We start from the raw sequence: 16,336 nt of genomic DNA, 5'->3' as shown, positions 1-16,336 counted from the left end.
ATCTCAATTCGTGTAGCAGACGTACCTCACAATTTACACCACAAAACCTTTGTAGACAAAAAAACCATTAAAGTGTATTCTACACTTTTAAATCTCTTTCAAGTGTCTTTGACATTTATCTTAGGCTAAGTTAAACTTGATAACTCTTTAACTTCTTAACAATAAACATATAAATTCAGCGAAAATATTTTTAACAAACTTTATTGAGCCTTAGTCAGAGTACATTACATAGTACCAGGTATTAATGGCATTTTTCATTTTTGTGTATCTATATCTCAACTTTTCCCGTAAGCAATGTTACGAACTTCGATCATTTTATTCAACACAGTTACATAACAGAAAAAATGTATAATGCAAATAAATGAGACATGTGGAATCATCAATTGTACGTATTACTATCCCCAAGGTATCTTGGCACTTATTTGTTTTTTTATTCCCTAAACTAAATTGAAATACCCCCCTACCTCTCCCTCCCCCCCTCTTCCTGGTCAGTCCGTTTTCTACCATCCATTCCGTCTTAAAACACTGTGATAGCATCTGTCCTGCTCTTGCAGCTGCCCCCCCCAGCCCTGACTATAGATGTGAACACTGATGCGGTGGCGCTGAACCGCTGGATAAGAAACACGGTGGAAACTATTGCTCCTGCAAAAGTCGCCACGTCACGCAGAGAATCCCCCTCCGCCCCATGGTTCTCCACAGAGCTGATGGCTGAAAAAAGCAATTGCAAAAGGTTGGAGCGCCTATGGCGGGTAAATTATTGTGAATCAGCAAAAACTTGCTACAAAAAAGCCCTCCGTGGTCTTCATCAATCTATAAAAAAAGCAAAAAAATTAATCATTGCGACCTCCATTCAGCAAGCTGAGCAATCAAGCAAAGAAGTCTTCAAGATTGTCCAATCCTTTTTTAAACCTAGGGCTATTGAGACAGAAGTCACTCCGTCGGAGAGACTCTGTAAAGACATCTCGGACTTCTTTGATAAAAAATTATGAAAGTCTATGATACCTTCACTAGCCCCGAGCCCACAGTAATGACGGACATGGCTGAAAATGTGATGCCCTCCCTTTCCCTAGCTCAATTTCATCCTATCTCCCTCCCCGAGGCACTGAAGGAATTACAAAAATGCAAATCAGGGGCCCCGGATGACCCCTGCCCGCCCAAGCTTTGGAAAATGATGTCAGACTCAATTGTATTACCACTCTTACATATTTGGAATACGTCCATTGCAACGGGTATGTTCCCTGAGTGTTGGAAACACACCACACTTCTCCCTCTGAAAAAGAAGCCCAATGGCGCCCCCGATGACTTAAGTAATCTCTGCCCAATCTCCCTTTTAAAAATTGATACAGCGACAACTGAACAGCTTTATTGAGGAAAAAGGGATTCTGCATGAAACACAGTCAGGTTTCAGATCAGGTTTCAGCACCGAGACCGCCCTTATCGAGGTGGCTGAATCGATTAGGTGGTCCTTAGATTCAGGAGCATCAGCTATGCTGGTGCTCCTGGATCTATCAGCCGCGTTTGATACGGTGGATCATGGCAGATTGCTGCTACGGTTGGAGGACATTGGTCTGGAAGACAAGGCACTGAGTTGGCTCCACTCCTACCTCACAGACCGTTCCCAGAAAGTGGCCCTGGGCACCTTCTCCTCTAAGCCAAAACGCCTCTGGTGTGGCGTTCCTCAGGGGTCGGCACTCAGCCCTTTACTTTTTAATGTTTATCTTGCCCCACTTTTTACCCTGATTGCCAAATGGGGGGTTAAGGCGATTTTGTATGCAGATGATAGGCAATTAGTCTTCCCCTTTTTGGATGTGTCGGAGGCAGCTTTTAGTAAAATGAGGGGCTGCCTTCGAGATGTGGCCAGCTGGATGAATGCCAATAAACTAAAACTGAATGCAGGCAAAACTGAGGTGGTATTCTTTGGTAAAAACACTCACCCCCCCTTCGGACCTTTGGTGGCCTCCTGAAATGGGTCCACCACCATCCCCCAGTACCAATGCGAAGAATTTGGGAGTAAGATGGGACGAGAGTCTCTCTTTTTCTTCTCATATACAGCAGGTCACATCTGGATGTCTTCACAAACTTAGGAACCTCCGTAAGCACCTCTCTCTTCTACCAGAAGATTGTCGCAAAATGGTAGTCCATGCGACAGTTACATCCAGATTGGACTATGCGAACGGCCTTTATCTTGGCTTGCCAAAATATCTGGTGCAGCGCCTGCAGATCGTGCAGAATGCGGCTGTGAGACTGATAAAGCACATCCCTTTTAGACAGCATGTTTCTCCGCATCTGCGCGAACTGCATTGGCTCCCAGTGGCAAGCAGAATAAAATTCAAAGCCCTAACCCTGGCGTTCAGAGCGCTAAGGGGGACCTGTCCGAACTATTTAAAACTCAGACTCCCCCTCTACCATCAGGAGAGATGCCTGCGATCTAATTCCCTGCTTCAGCTGCTCGTCCCACGAGTCAGAAAAGCTAGACTTGGTGGCAGGTCCTTTTCTGTTGGCACGGCGAAACTCTGGAACGCCCTGCCTTCCGCCATCCAATATGCCACAACAGAATCTAGTTTTAAGAAGCAACTAAAGAGCTGGCTCTTTATGCAGAAAACCTAAGCATTCTCCCTGCCTTCGCCTTGCCCAATTGCTCACTTAGCGCCGGGACACCTCCTCGTGAGGTAGCTGTTCGCGCTCTATAAATATCAGTATTATTATTATTATTATTATTATTCCAACCTATACGTCTGGTGTATCAGAGACCATTACACATAATTTAGTTTAGCTGTCGCTAGTTCTGTGATAATTGGTGAAGGCAATTGGGAGATTGGGTCGAGAAATGTAAGTGGAATATCCAATTGTGTGAGTTCCTCCAACATAACGTACCATTCCACAGATATGGGACATTTCCTCAGTCTCCTCGCCTCCTCTCGTCTAAGTGCCGCTCTTACAGCCCTGCCCCATCTAATTACCTCTTCCCTCCATATGTGTAGTGGGGGGCTCCGTGGGGACTTCCAGTTCATAGTAATTGCCCTGATCGCCAATATAAGCGCTAGATCCTGGAATCACAGGCTGACTTTCTGGGCCTTGGTGCGCTTGCGTAGTCCCAGCAGGCACTCTAATATGTTGTCTGTCATCGTGAGATGTGTAATTTTCCTCAATCTATTACGGCTGTGTCCCCAGTAGTTCGTAAGATGTGGGCAGGCCCACAACATATGAACACATCCTGCCCCTTCCTATTTGCATCTCAGGCAGCAGCTCTGTGCTTCCGGGAACATGTATTGTATCCGCTTTGGGGTTAAATAAGATCTATGGAGAACCATAGTTTGTATGAACTTAAGTTTGGCATTCCGGAAGACTCTCTTGGGATGTTCCAGAATACTTTCCCATGCTTTATCCGTTATCACTATGCCTGTAGTTTCTGCCCATTTGTCATGAAGTTCCATAAGGCCAATGGAGGCCTGTGCTCGGATGCCTGTATAGAGCCACTTAACTAGGTGTCCACCCTTTCCCATGTGATAAAGCAGGTGTACAAAATCATGTTGTGGGGGCTCGCTGCGTTGAGGTGCCCATGTCGTCCTGATGCAATGACCTATCGCAGCATGAAGCAGGTAAAGGCGGTCAGGAGCCCCGGTGTCCCTCACAAATGTAGCATGATTGAGGAGTACACCGTCTCCAAAGAAGGAACCCACCTCAGTCACTCCCGCATCCGCCCAAACCTGCAACCTGGTCGTCGTACGTTTATCACCTAGCACTGGTAGCCCCAGTAGTGGGATGCTATTTGTATAGGGGATCGTGGCTAAGGTGTACTGTATAGCCTTTTTCCAGCATTGTAATGCTGTCTTTAACAGTGGCGGGCTGTCTGAGGGTAGCTTAATCTTTGAGAGTAGCATATTGTGTAGGGTACACCTTTCCAAGTCCCGTGCATTGTAGCCTATTTCCTGTAAATTCCTGCCTGCCAAGCAGAAGGACAGCCATTGTAATTGGGAGGCATAGTAATATGCTCTGAAATCAGGGACTCCCAGCCCTTCCCTGTTCGATGTTAATTGTAATTTCTTGAGGCTTACTCTGCGCCTGCCATTGCCCCATAAAAGTTCCAATAATAATGTGTCCAGAGTGCGAAATGTGGACTGAGGAACCATCTGAGGCAGATTAACAAAGAAGTATAATAAGCAGGGAAGCATCACCATCTTAGAGATGGCTATCCTCCCCATCACGGACAGCGGCAGGGATGTCCAGAAGAAAATGCTGGGGTGCAGTGAAGCAATGGCACTCATTAAGTTACCTTCTAATTGATCCAGAGGAGTACTATAGGTGTGGATACCCAGGTACCTAAATGTATCCTTTGCCACGGGTATCTGATAGGTACCGAATGGGATTATGTCTGGGTGCAAATCTTCTTGGAAATAAAAGGCATGTGACTAGTACCTCTATGAACCGTGTATTCTGGGGAGATATACCCTCCAGTGCATGCCCTTGCAGTGGGTTCAGTATATAGTAAACGCACCCATCGCAAAAAATCAGGGGGGAGGCCAAAACGTAGCAGAGCTGCAAACATATATTCCCACGTTATGGAATCAAATGCCTGACGTAGATCTAACACCAGACATCCCGCCCTGTTGTACTCACCGGGAATGGTCCTCATTATATGGTGAAGTCTCCTTGTATTGTGGGAGGTGCTACATGCTGGGAGAAACCCGCATTGATCACAGTGTATTAGGGTAGGGAGAGCAGGTACCAAGCGGTTTGCAAGCGCCTTACTAAGGATTTTATATTCGGTAGCCAGTAAAGATAACGGTCTGTAATTGGACATCACAGTGCTGTCCCGCCCTGGCTTGGGGAGTGACACCACCATAGCTTGCATAGTGGACTGCGGTAGTTTACCAGTTTCCCAGGCCGTCCTATATAGCTCCTCAAGTTTAGGTACTAATACATCCGCATAAAATTCAATGGGCAGGCCGTCAAGGCCTGGGGCTTTACTACGATTGAGGCCTTTGATTGCTGCTCTTATTTCATGTTGGGTGATGGGGCCCCAAAGTTCCTTACGTGCAGCTTCCGTGATCTTGGGAGCTGTAAGCTGTCTAGAACAGTATCTAAGAGGCCATCGTCCATATTCGCTGGTGCCGCATACAGAGTGCTAAGATAATTACAGAATGCTTCATTAATCTCTATTTGGGTGTGGACCTGGCCCTTCAGTGTTGAAAAACCACACCTTGTCAATCTTCAAGTTCTAGGCATTGGGCCTTGGGACTCCGGAATTACTCTAACTCTGACAATTATTTATAGTTCCTCTTCTCAAGACGTAAAATGTCTGCTACAAGCATGTTCTGGAGAGGGAATCAATTTAAAAAAAATATTTTAACATCTCTATCTCACATTAAAACAAGGTTGTTCTCTGCTCTCTGCGTTGGCCTCACTCCCCTGCGACGGACCTTTGCAGCTGCTTGTGATGAGATCAGGAGCTGTAAATCACACATACATTTAAATCAATCAACACAGTACTATTTCTAAGTTCAGTCAATAATGAGAGGTTTGATTAGTTTTAAGGGTTTTATTTTCATTGTGAGGTTTAATAAGATTTTTCTTTCTCCTTCTATTTGATTAGTTCAAAAGGCATCAATCAAATTACAGAATTTATAAAAACAAATTGGTTAGAGTAAGTCATCAAATAAGCAATACTTCCACAAAGGAAATAATCCCTATTCTAAAGAATGGGGCAAAAATGGGTGTCAACAGGAACTGGTTAAGAGTTCAAGTTCAAAGTCAAGAGTTAGAGTGAGCATGAATTTCAATCAATCAAACATCAGCTGAACTTCCCAGGAAGAGAAGTTCACAAAAAGCTCAATATTTAGTAGCGACTGCAATAAACAGAACAGGTCAGATAGGAATGCAAATCAGCACTCAGCCTTCAGCATAAAGCCGTTAGCATTCAGATACAGTGTGGACAATTAACAAGGGTCTGAGAAGTATCAGGGAAGAAGTGGGCAAAATGGCGTTAACAGTCTCGTCTCATCCTTTCCTACCTTCTCTCTCACTAAGCTACAAAGAATTGCCTTGAAAGAAGAAGCTGTCTATTTAAATCAAGATTACATATGAGCCCTTTCGATTCTTAGAAAACCTTTCCCATGGATGTGAGCACATTTAAATTGTCTAATAAAATAACTTTTAGGCTAAACAACAGACATGAGAAATTGGAACATTTGTTGCAAAGGATGTTATATAGAACCACATTTTCTTCATTATAAATTGGAATGGAAATAGGTTAAACTATTAACATTTTCTATTGATGCATTGTATTTATTGTGTGAAATAATATGAAGTCATTCTATTCAGTGATAATGCATTCCTAGGAAAATATTTCAAAAACATTATTATTAATTACATCCATTCTTTAGTGCAATGTAATGTGAGGCTTACAAAAAGTATGTCAGGATAAGGTCAACTATCAAGCATTTTGTGCACATCACAATGCCTTTAGCTCTGCTGCTGAAATATTGAATCTTGCTTTCACATTTTGAGACCTAATATTAAAAGATATAACTGAGTACTACAAACGTTGCACATTTGAATGTCATGATAGTTCATAATGAATTGCACGTAGTCATTGCACAAGTCTCTTTAACTATATTAATTTTGCATTTCAATAGAATTCTCTATCATAGGCAAGTATGGTGAGCATGAGGGAGTGGTCAACAATATAAAATGCAGCTGAAAGGATAGGGACATTAGACTGAATGACATTTGTTTGTGGTGAACAAAGGTGAAAAAGTAAGACACAAGGGTATGGGGTGCCTGTGCGGAGTGGACAGCACACAAGTCAGGAAGGGGTGGGAAGCATCATTGAACTATAGGGTGTGAGTTGACAGCTGAAAATCAAGGCCCAAACAGAATTTGGGGATAGATGCATTTCTAAAGGGGAACACTCCGTTTTTTTGGTTTCAAAGATTGAAAGCAGTTTCTAGAGGTAATGTCATAATTGCATGCAATCCAACTGTAAACATTTAATAAAACATGGTCTTCAGATTGGGATATTTTTCTGAGACTGATGAAGATAGACCTGGGCATGTACCACTTTTCTTGACAAACTGCATTTTCCATTTATTCTGGATGCCGTTTCACACTTCCAGGCAGCTGTTATGGGCGCTCTACCTATATCTGGGGGAGTCCCAAACTTCTCTATTGAGCTACAATGTCCACCTGTGGCATCGAATTTAAATATGTTTCCAGACCAATCACTTTGTCAGTAGGAGCAATCAATGAGCTATCCTTACTCGTGTAGTGTGAGGTGAAACATAAACCATACATAAAACCTAAAAGATTTGTAGGTTCTTGGAATACACAGTGGACCTTCAGAATCCACGTATACCAGAAATGTTTCAGCAGGGAAAGGGCACAGTTTTTCTGACATATGGAACCAAATAAAAAGTTTTGGAGAGAAATCTACACTCAAACCCACAAACACTAACATTTGTCAACATTACTCATAAATACATTTAAAAAAGATATATTTAAGACAATACGTATCTGCTCAGAAGCAGCAAAAATAAGAGGATGAGAATGGAGTTCATGAGACCGATATACTGTGTGATGGTTCCATTTTAATATGCCTTCATGTTGTGTTCTAACTTCTAACCTAGAGCTTTTAAAGTTGTTTGATGCTCAGAAGTGGTAATAAATGGTGATGCATAATGCTAGCCTCCTGACTTGACATACAATCACAAAATATAGGATGCCTTTTAGACAACTACATCATATTTAATACATGTCTTAATTTTTCATGGCTAGATTTGATATTCTGGAATACCAAAAAGAATTTTCCAATGCAAGCAATGAAACCTTCCATGCAAAGGATATTGATTTGTGGGATTTGGGATCAAAGATGCAAAACATTTCCTTCAATTCTATCCTATGCCTTTTGACAGTCTAGTACTAACACGTTTTCTTCTTTAATTTCTATTGGTAACAAAGGCTAGTTGCGATCCGTCTATCTCTTAAAGTACAGAAGAAACTAATTGGATGGTCAACAAAAACAGTATAAAATAGTCAAAGTCAGTTCCATGTATATCTTGGTGAAGATAAGTGGTAAAATATGTTTTGGTTTTATGCCCGTACTGTACAAATTCAGGTGCAACCAGCAAATCATACTTTAAAATCTCGGAAATTCGAGTCAGATTTTCTTACATCCCAGGTTAAATAAATGAGCGCCACCAATTTTAACTGTCCCATCAGACATTCCATTTATATGTTTTGGCAAATGATAAAACTAAAAAATAAAACTATCGAAAAAATCGATTTTTCTTTGTGAGGATTTTCTGAAATTGATGACTGGTGTAGAACATTTTCCTCACTCTTTAGTTCTATGCCTGTAATCTCCTGTACTATGTTGTTGACAAATCTAGCAAAATGGGGAATTCCAACTTGCAAAAAAAAGAGACTGTTCTCCTTTTTCCAATATAAAATATCTGTATTTCCTGCTGAGACATTCTTGGCAAGCAAACAATGGCAGGTAGCAAAATTGCACAATTTTTTTGTACATTTGTAAATCATCTTTACAAATGGATGTGAGTCAGGTGTAGGCAAGATCGTGTGAAAATTTTCAGCCGTGGGACAAGAAGGATACATTGATGAAGGAATATTCAGATGTCTGCAGACAATGGTGTAAGAGCAGACATGTATTGTCGGTGGTGTTAATTTAGATACTAAAAAGACCTATTTCCCTGATGCATGATGTTCCTCCAAAGCCTCGACACCCCGGGTTCATTATCTAGAAAGACTGATGCACAAGTGCTATTGATGAATCATGGATCTTTTAACCGGGATACGTCAGGTTGTAGGAATGGGGGTAGGAGGAAGGAGGCACGTGTCAAATTCTGGTGCAACCAATCAAAATGCTGAAATACAGGGCAAGGTGATGAGTAACCAATTCCTGGAACAAATCTATTGTGATATGCTCCTCTTTGCATTGGGACTTGTTAAAGCCTACCATTCTTTGCATACAGAAGTGTTATGTCACTTAACAGCATTTTTTAAGAGATGTGCTGGGAACTAGGGTGTCCAGTAAGATATGGCTTACCAAACTATAAATCAGGTAAGACAGAATAGGTGCCTCCATATGTGATCACATAAAAGCCAAGTTGTACAGGCTCCATATAGCTTTAATTAGCAAAATATGAGTATTGATGTGTTGTTTTGGCTTGCTACGAGAAAGTACACTTGCGCAAACTCTGGATCTAAAACTGGAATTAAGTAAATCACGCTGCAATTAATAGCATGCTACCAGATGCTAAAAAAAACATCATGGCAATTGTCGCCATTCTTTGAAATTCTAAGCTAGATTGCTGTGGAAGTGCTCTCTTCATGGGTACTGTCTAGCATATTTCCATTCCATACTCTAAATTTCCATAGCCGTAATCTTGGGTATCATTCATACTGATTCACACGTGATACTAATTTTGCTGAACATTATCCGATGGCTTGAAATTAAGCAGTGTTGTACACTGTAATCCAATCTCACCTTACTCAAAACAAGTCCAGCCCCTTTTAATCTTGCCTTTTGGCTGCGTTGCAATAGACTATCTCGAATAAACAACTTTTTTTCCAGCGCAGTGATCAACGTTGTGGAATTTATTGGAATTGGAGGCATGCAATCTGGATGTTATGTCTTTTCAGAAGTGAAGAGGACAAATACCTCTTAGCCTGACACCCCAGACTCACCACATTCCTTGACGAACTGCATTTTCCATTTGTTCTGGGTGCCGTAGAATATGTAGCTCCATGAGATTGAGGCAATGATCACCCTATCAGGGCCATGTGCGGCAGCAGAGCTGTAGGCAACCCCAATCTAAGGAGTCATGTGCTGTCATTCGAAGACCTTTGTGGAGACCAACTTCTGTTTGCCCTACCTGCCATAAGGAGAGCATCACCCTCCTATCCACACCTTTAAAGGCCCTGAATCCAGACCAACGCTGCTCCCTGGTTGTGATTTAAGGGATCACTGACATAATATAGAATGACAAAATATAGACTTACCAAAATATAGTCACCAAAATATAGAATGCCAAAATATCGAATTCCTATCTACAAACAGGTAAGTACAAAAATATCTAATCCAAAATATAGTCTGTAAAAAATATAGTCAGTCAAAATATCGAATTTTTTAAAATGTCTTAAAAGTAATTTAAAATTAATGAAATAATAAATATTATTAACTTAAACATACTTAAAAATAATCAAATAACCTTAAAATTAAGATATAATTAAGTTATTAATAACAAATATTCAATATTTTACCGTAGGATAGCAGGAGGGTAACATTTAATATTACCACTCCAGTGAGTGCAACAGTAGGGAAAGCGTTGGATAGCGTAGGGGTAAAAAATACTATTCCCACTCCAGTGAGTGAAACAGTAGGGAAAGCGTTGGATAGCGTAGGGGTAAAAAATACTATTCCCACTCCAGAGAGTGCAACAGTAGGGAAAGCGTTGGATAGCGTAGGGGTAAAAATTCCTATTCCCACTCCAGAGAGTGCAACAGTAGGGAAAGCGTTGGATAGCGTAGGGGTAAAAAATACTATTCCCACTCCAGTGAGTGCAACAGTAGGGAAAGCGTTGGATAGCGTAAGGGTAAAAATGACTATTCCCACTCCAGAGAGTGCAACAGTAGGGAAAGCGTTGGATAGCGTAGGGGTAAAAATTACTATTCCCACTCCAGAGAGTGCAACAGTAGGGAAAGCGTTGGATAGCGTAGGGGTAAAAAATACTATTCCCACTCCAGTGAGTGCAACAGTAGGGAAAGCGTTGGATAGCGTAAGGGTAAACATTACTATTCCCACTCCAGAGAGTGGAACAGTAGGGAAAGCGTTGGATAGCGGGAGGGTAAAAAATACTATTCTCACTCCAGTGAGTGCAACAGTAGGGAATAGCGTTGGATAGCGTAGGGGTAATAAATACTATTCCCACTCCAGAGAGTGCAACAGTAGGGAAAGCGTTGGATAGCGTAGGGGTAAAAATTACTATTCCCACTCCAGAGAGTGCAACAGTAGGGAAAGTGTTGGATAGCGTAGGGGTAAAAAATACTATTCCCACTCCAGTGAGTGCAACAGTAGGGAAAGCGTTGGATAGCATAAGGGTAAAAATTACTATTCCCACTCCAGAGAGTGCAACAGTAGGGAAAGCGTTGGATAGCGGGAGGGTAAAAAGTACTATTCCAACTCCAGAGCGTGCAACAGTAGGGAAAGCGTTGGATAGCGTTGGGGTAAAAATTACTATTCCCACTCCAGAGAGTGCAACAGTAGGGAAAGCGTTGGATATTGGAAGGGTAAAAATTACTATTTCCACTCCAGAGAGTACAACAGTAGGGAAAGCATTGGATAGCGTAGGGGTAAAAATTACTGTTCCCACTCCAGAGAGTGCAACAGTAGGGAAAGCGTTGGATAGCGGGAGTGTGAAAATTACTATTCCCACTCCAGATAGTGCAACAGTAGGGAAAGCTTTGGATAGCGTTGGGGTAAAAATTACTATTCCCACTCCAGAGAGTGTAACAGTAGGGAAAGCGTTGTATAGCGTAGGGGTAAAAAATTACTATTCCCACTCCAGAGAGTGCAACAGTAGGGAAAGCGTTGGATAGCGGGAGGGTGAAAATTACTATTCCCACTCCAGTGAGTTTAACAGTAGGGAAAGTAATGATTTAATATATTATTAAATGTACACGAAGGTGGATCTCGCACAGCTGGGGTAATCCAACCAGTAAAGGATTGTAATGGGTTTTCGTGTGCTGAAGGGTGGAAAACACTGTCTAGCCTTGCAGTGTATCAATAAACATTGTAGAAGAAGCTCTCCCGCCTAGGGAGAGAACAACCCAACGCACTACTTTAGATAGACCAGTGGTCTGATTCGCTGTTCCAATTATACAACAACTTGTAGTCCAAATAAAAGAATGTTCAAACATATGGTTTATTCATATCCATGACCGGATATTTATGTAGATAATACACATCAATCTTTTGTAATCCACATGTATGTTCAGGTGTGTTATCAAATCACACTACCCAATGCATTTCGGGCATGGCCCGTCATCAGGGGAATTACTCTACAAATAAAAACAAAAAACAAAAGGACCCAATGTAATATCCATGTAACATATCGGCAAAGACCAAACTTGTGATCAATAGCAGTGAGTGTGTACTTGGAAACGAACAGTGCTCAACGTGGTGAACGGATAGAAGAAAAAGAAAAAGAAACTGGCGTGTGTAACGCTGTAAAGGAAGGTACCCACGGTAACCAAAAAATCGCAACACATAGCTCCACAGAAACCGAAAGGTAACCGGTAATCAAACAAGATAGCCCATAACCAATTGAATCAAGCGAGTGAAATAGGTCGGGTAAATCCTCATTAACCAAGTTCCCGCCACCGATCATGCAGCAACAGACATCGTCCCCGGTCGTGGGTACTTACTAGTGTGAAGATAACAGTGGGACTCCGGAGAGTTCCAAGAGGTGAACACGCGATGGAAGGCCAGGGAATCAGGATATGCCAAAAGTAAAGATAGTGGTAGGACTAAACAACCAAGTGGTGAATGTCATGTGAGCGCCATCTTGGAAGGTGCGACCCAGTGAAAAACATAACAGAAAAAGGTGATGTGAACAGACATATCATAGTTCAACATGAAAAATTACAGTTAAATGACAGATCACAAATAACACAAAAATTCAATGCGATCATTAAGACCCGACGGGGCCATCGTGGAAAGGTAACGGATCCAGAAGTTCTCTCTCTTGAGTAGATGGTTCTTATTATTGTTTGTGATGGGAACTTGTTCCAGTACTTGGAATTTAAGCTGAGCCACTGTATGTCTATTATCCAAGAAATGGGTAGCCACACTCGATTTCTGATTTTCAGTGCGAATGTTACTCTTGTGTTCCAAGATTCTCGTGCGAATCATTCTCTCTGTATGGCCAACATAGCATTTGCCACATGGGCATTTTAAAACATAGATCACATTCTTGCTGTTACATGTTGCGTTCACATTCAATTTGATGGGGAAGCCTTTCATAGGATGGTTCATTATGTTGCCTTGTATGCTGTTATGGTTCGCACGAGAATCTTGGAACACAAGAGTAACATTCGCACTGAAAATCAGAAATCAAGTGTGGCTACCCATTTCTTGGATAATAGACATACAGTGGCTCAGCTTAAATTCCAAGTACTGGAACAAGTTCCCATCACAAACAATAATAAGAACCATCTACTCAAGAGAGAGAACTTCTGGATCCGTTACCTTTCCACGATGGCCCCGTCGGGTCTTAATGATCGCATTGAATTTTTGTGTTATTTGTGGTCTGTCATTTAACTGTAATTTTTCATGTTGAACTATGATATGTCTGTTCACATCACCTTTTTCTGTTATGTTTTTCACTGGGTCGCACCTTCCAAGATGGCGCTCACATGACATTCACCACTTGGTTGTTTAGTCCTACCACTATCTTTACTTTTGGCATATCCTGATTCCCTGGCCTTCCATCGCGTGTTCACCTCTTGGAACTCTCCGGAGTCCCACTGTTATCTTCACACTAGTAAGTACCCACGACCGGGGACGATGTCTGTTGCTGCATGATCGGTGGCGGGAACTTGGTTAATGAGGATTTACCCGACCTATTTCACTCGCTTGATTCAATTGGTTACGGGCTATCTTGTTTGATTACCGGTTACCTTTCGGTTTCTGTGGAGCTATGTGTTGCGATTTTTTGGTTACCGTGGGTACCTTCCTTTACAGCGTTACACACGCCAGTTTCTTTTTCTTTTTCTTCTATCCGTTCACCACGTTGAGCACTGTTCGTTTCCAAGTACACACTCACTGCTATTGATCACAAGTTTGGTCTTTGCCGATATGTTACATGGATATTACATTGGGTCCTTTTGTTTTTTGTTTTTATTTGTAGAGTAATTCCCCTGACGACGGGCCATGCCCGAAATGCATTGGGTAGTGTGATTTGATAACACACCTGAACATACATGTGGATTACAAAAGATTGATTTGTATTATCTACATAAATATCCGGTCATGGATATGAATAAACCATATGTTTGAACATTCTTTTATTTGGACTACAAGTTGTTGTATAATTGGAACAGCGAATCAGACCACTGGTCTATCTAAAGTAGTGCGTTGGGTTGTTCTCTCCCTAGGCGGGAGAGCTTCTTCTACAATTAATATATTATTAAAAATAAATTAAATATCAATACCAATAAAACATTAATTGAAATTAATAACCAATTTAATATTATGTAATAATTAATTAGAAATACAACTACATATTAGTTATTAAAAATTAATAACCTATTCATAATTATTTAACAAATAATTAATTTTCAATAACAAAAACTAATTAATAATAAAAAATTAATACCAATTAAAAATTAACAGTAAATTAATTATCAATACACAAAAAGTATTTTTAATATGTAATTAATTACAATTACATTACTTCCCACCCAATTCCCCTATAAACCCACATCCCACTACAGAAAATACATTAACACAATTATCATAATTATCAAATATTTAATTAATACAAAATAATTACCAATTAACAAAAATTAATTGCCAAGTAATAGAAATTAATTACCAATTACAAATTAATTAACAATAAATTTAAAATCAATACCAATAAATGAAAATAATTATTTACTTAATTACAATTAAATTACTTCCCACCCTATTCCCCTATAAACCCACAACCCGCTACAGAAAATACATTTAGAAAATTAACATAATTAACAATTAATCAATTAATACAAATTAATTGGCAATTAATAAAAATTAATTGCCAATTAAAAAATAAAAATAAATTCAAAATGAATACCAATAAATAAATAAAAATATTTAATTAATTACAATTAAATTACTTCCCACCCTATTCCCCTATAAACCCACAACCTGCTACAGAACTAAAAAGCAAAATTTAATTAAAAATTGATAATAATTGCTAAAAATTAATATTTAATTTAATATATTTAAATTACTTGCCACCCTATTCCCCTATAAACCCACAACCCGCTACAGAATTAAATTACGCAAAAATTAAATAACATAACATTCATTACTTAAAATACATTAAACATACATTACAAAAATTAATATACACTTTTCACACATATACTAACATACAAAACACTTAAAAAAAATGATATTATTATAAAATCGATATATTTAATGCCTATATTGTATACTTCGATATTTTGACTTCTATATTTTGAAAATCGATATTACTTACCTTAAATTCGATATTTTTAACCACTATATTGTGTCTATTCGATATTTTGTCCATTCTATATTTTTACTTCGATATTATGTCCATTCTATATTTTGGAATCAATATTATGACTGTTTACCGATTTAAGAACTATCCAGGCCTCCCAATGTAAAAACGAAAACATAAACACATAACATGCATATCAAAACGCAAACGGTACCCATAATAGCTAACTTAGCACAATGGGCTGGGTAGGGAAGGGGGCTTGTTTGTGCTGATCGCTGATCCTCCACACCTGCCCCATATTGGACACTCTCATTGGTGTTGATTCCAATAGTCTCCAGTCAATGCACACATCATCTGGAGAGTCAAAGAAGTGTGTCTTAGTACCTTGCACCAAGCATAGGTGACCTGGAAACAGAGGAGCATGAAGACTCAGCTGGTGAAATTTCCATTTGACTGAGAGGAAGGAGATGTGAGTCTCTGAGTCTCAGGAGTATAATCAAATTGAATCATTTTCTTTGGATAACCATTGTACTCTTCTGAGGCTAGCCACTCTTTGGGATAAAGTTCTCTGCACAGGCCCTCTGTGCCTACTGAAAACCCCTACAGTCCAAATATTACTACTCCATGAGTGGCCTTGGGCATCTTCTGCATGCGCTTGCAACATGGCAAACTCTCACCACTGTTCAGTTACTATGCAATGCAAATTGTCTATGGCTGGTGCATCATACGTCAGGAGGGCTTTGTTTGCCAAAACCTTCTCCTTAAGGTTTTTATAATCTTTACGGAGAAAAATGATCTTGATTGCAACTGTGTTGATCTTCATTTTCAAAACCCCTTTGATGTCCAGGACTGACTGCAAGATCTCCATGAACTTGGTCAAGTGAGCAACCAACTTAGTCTTTGGTGCATGAAAAGCCTGCACTTCTGTGCCTCGATTGCAAGGCATCACTTTTTTGATAGTCTTATCAAGTCCTGTATCCAGCATTTTGGGGTTTACCATCTTGGTAGCTTTGTACACGCAGAAGCAGCAGCAGAGCCAGATCAAGTTTGCACTGCCACAGAGAACCCAATTTCCATATGTATCCGACTTC

Source organism: Lissotriton helveticus, chromosome 3_1, assembly GCF_964261635.1.
Source record: "Lissotriton helveticus chromosome 3_1, aLisHel1.1, whole genome shotgun sequence".
NCBI classification, from domain to species: Eukaryota; Metazoa; Chordata; class Amphibia; order Caudata; family Salamandridae; genus Lissotriton; species Lissotriton helveticus.
Note: the sequence above shows the minus strand (reverse complement) of the source record.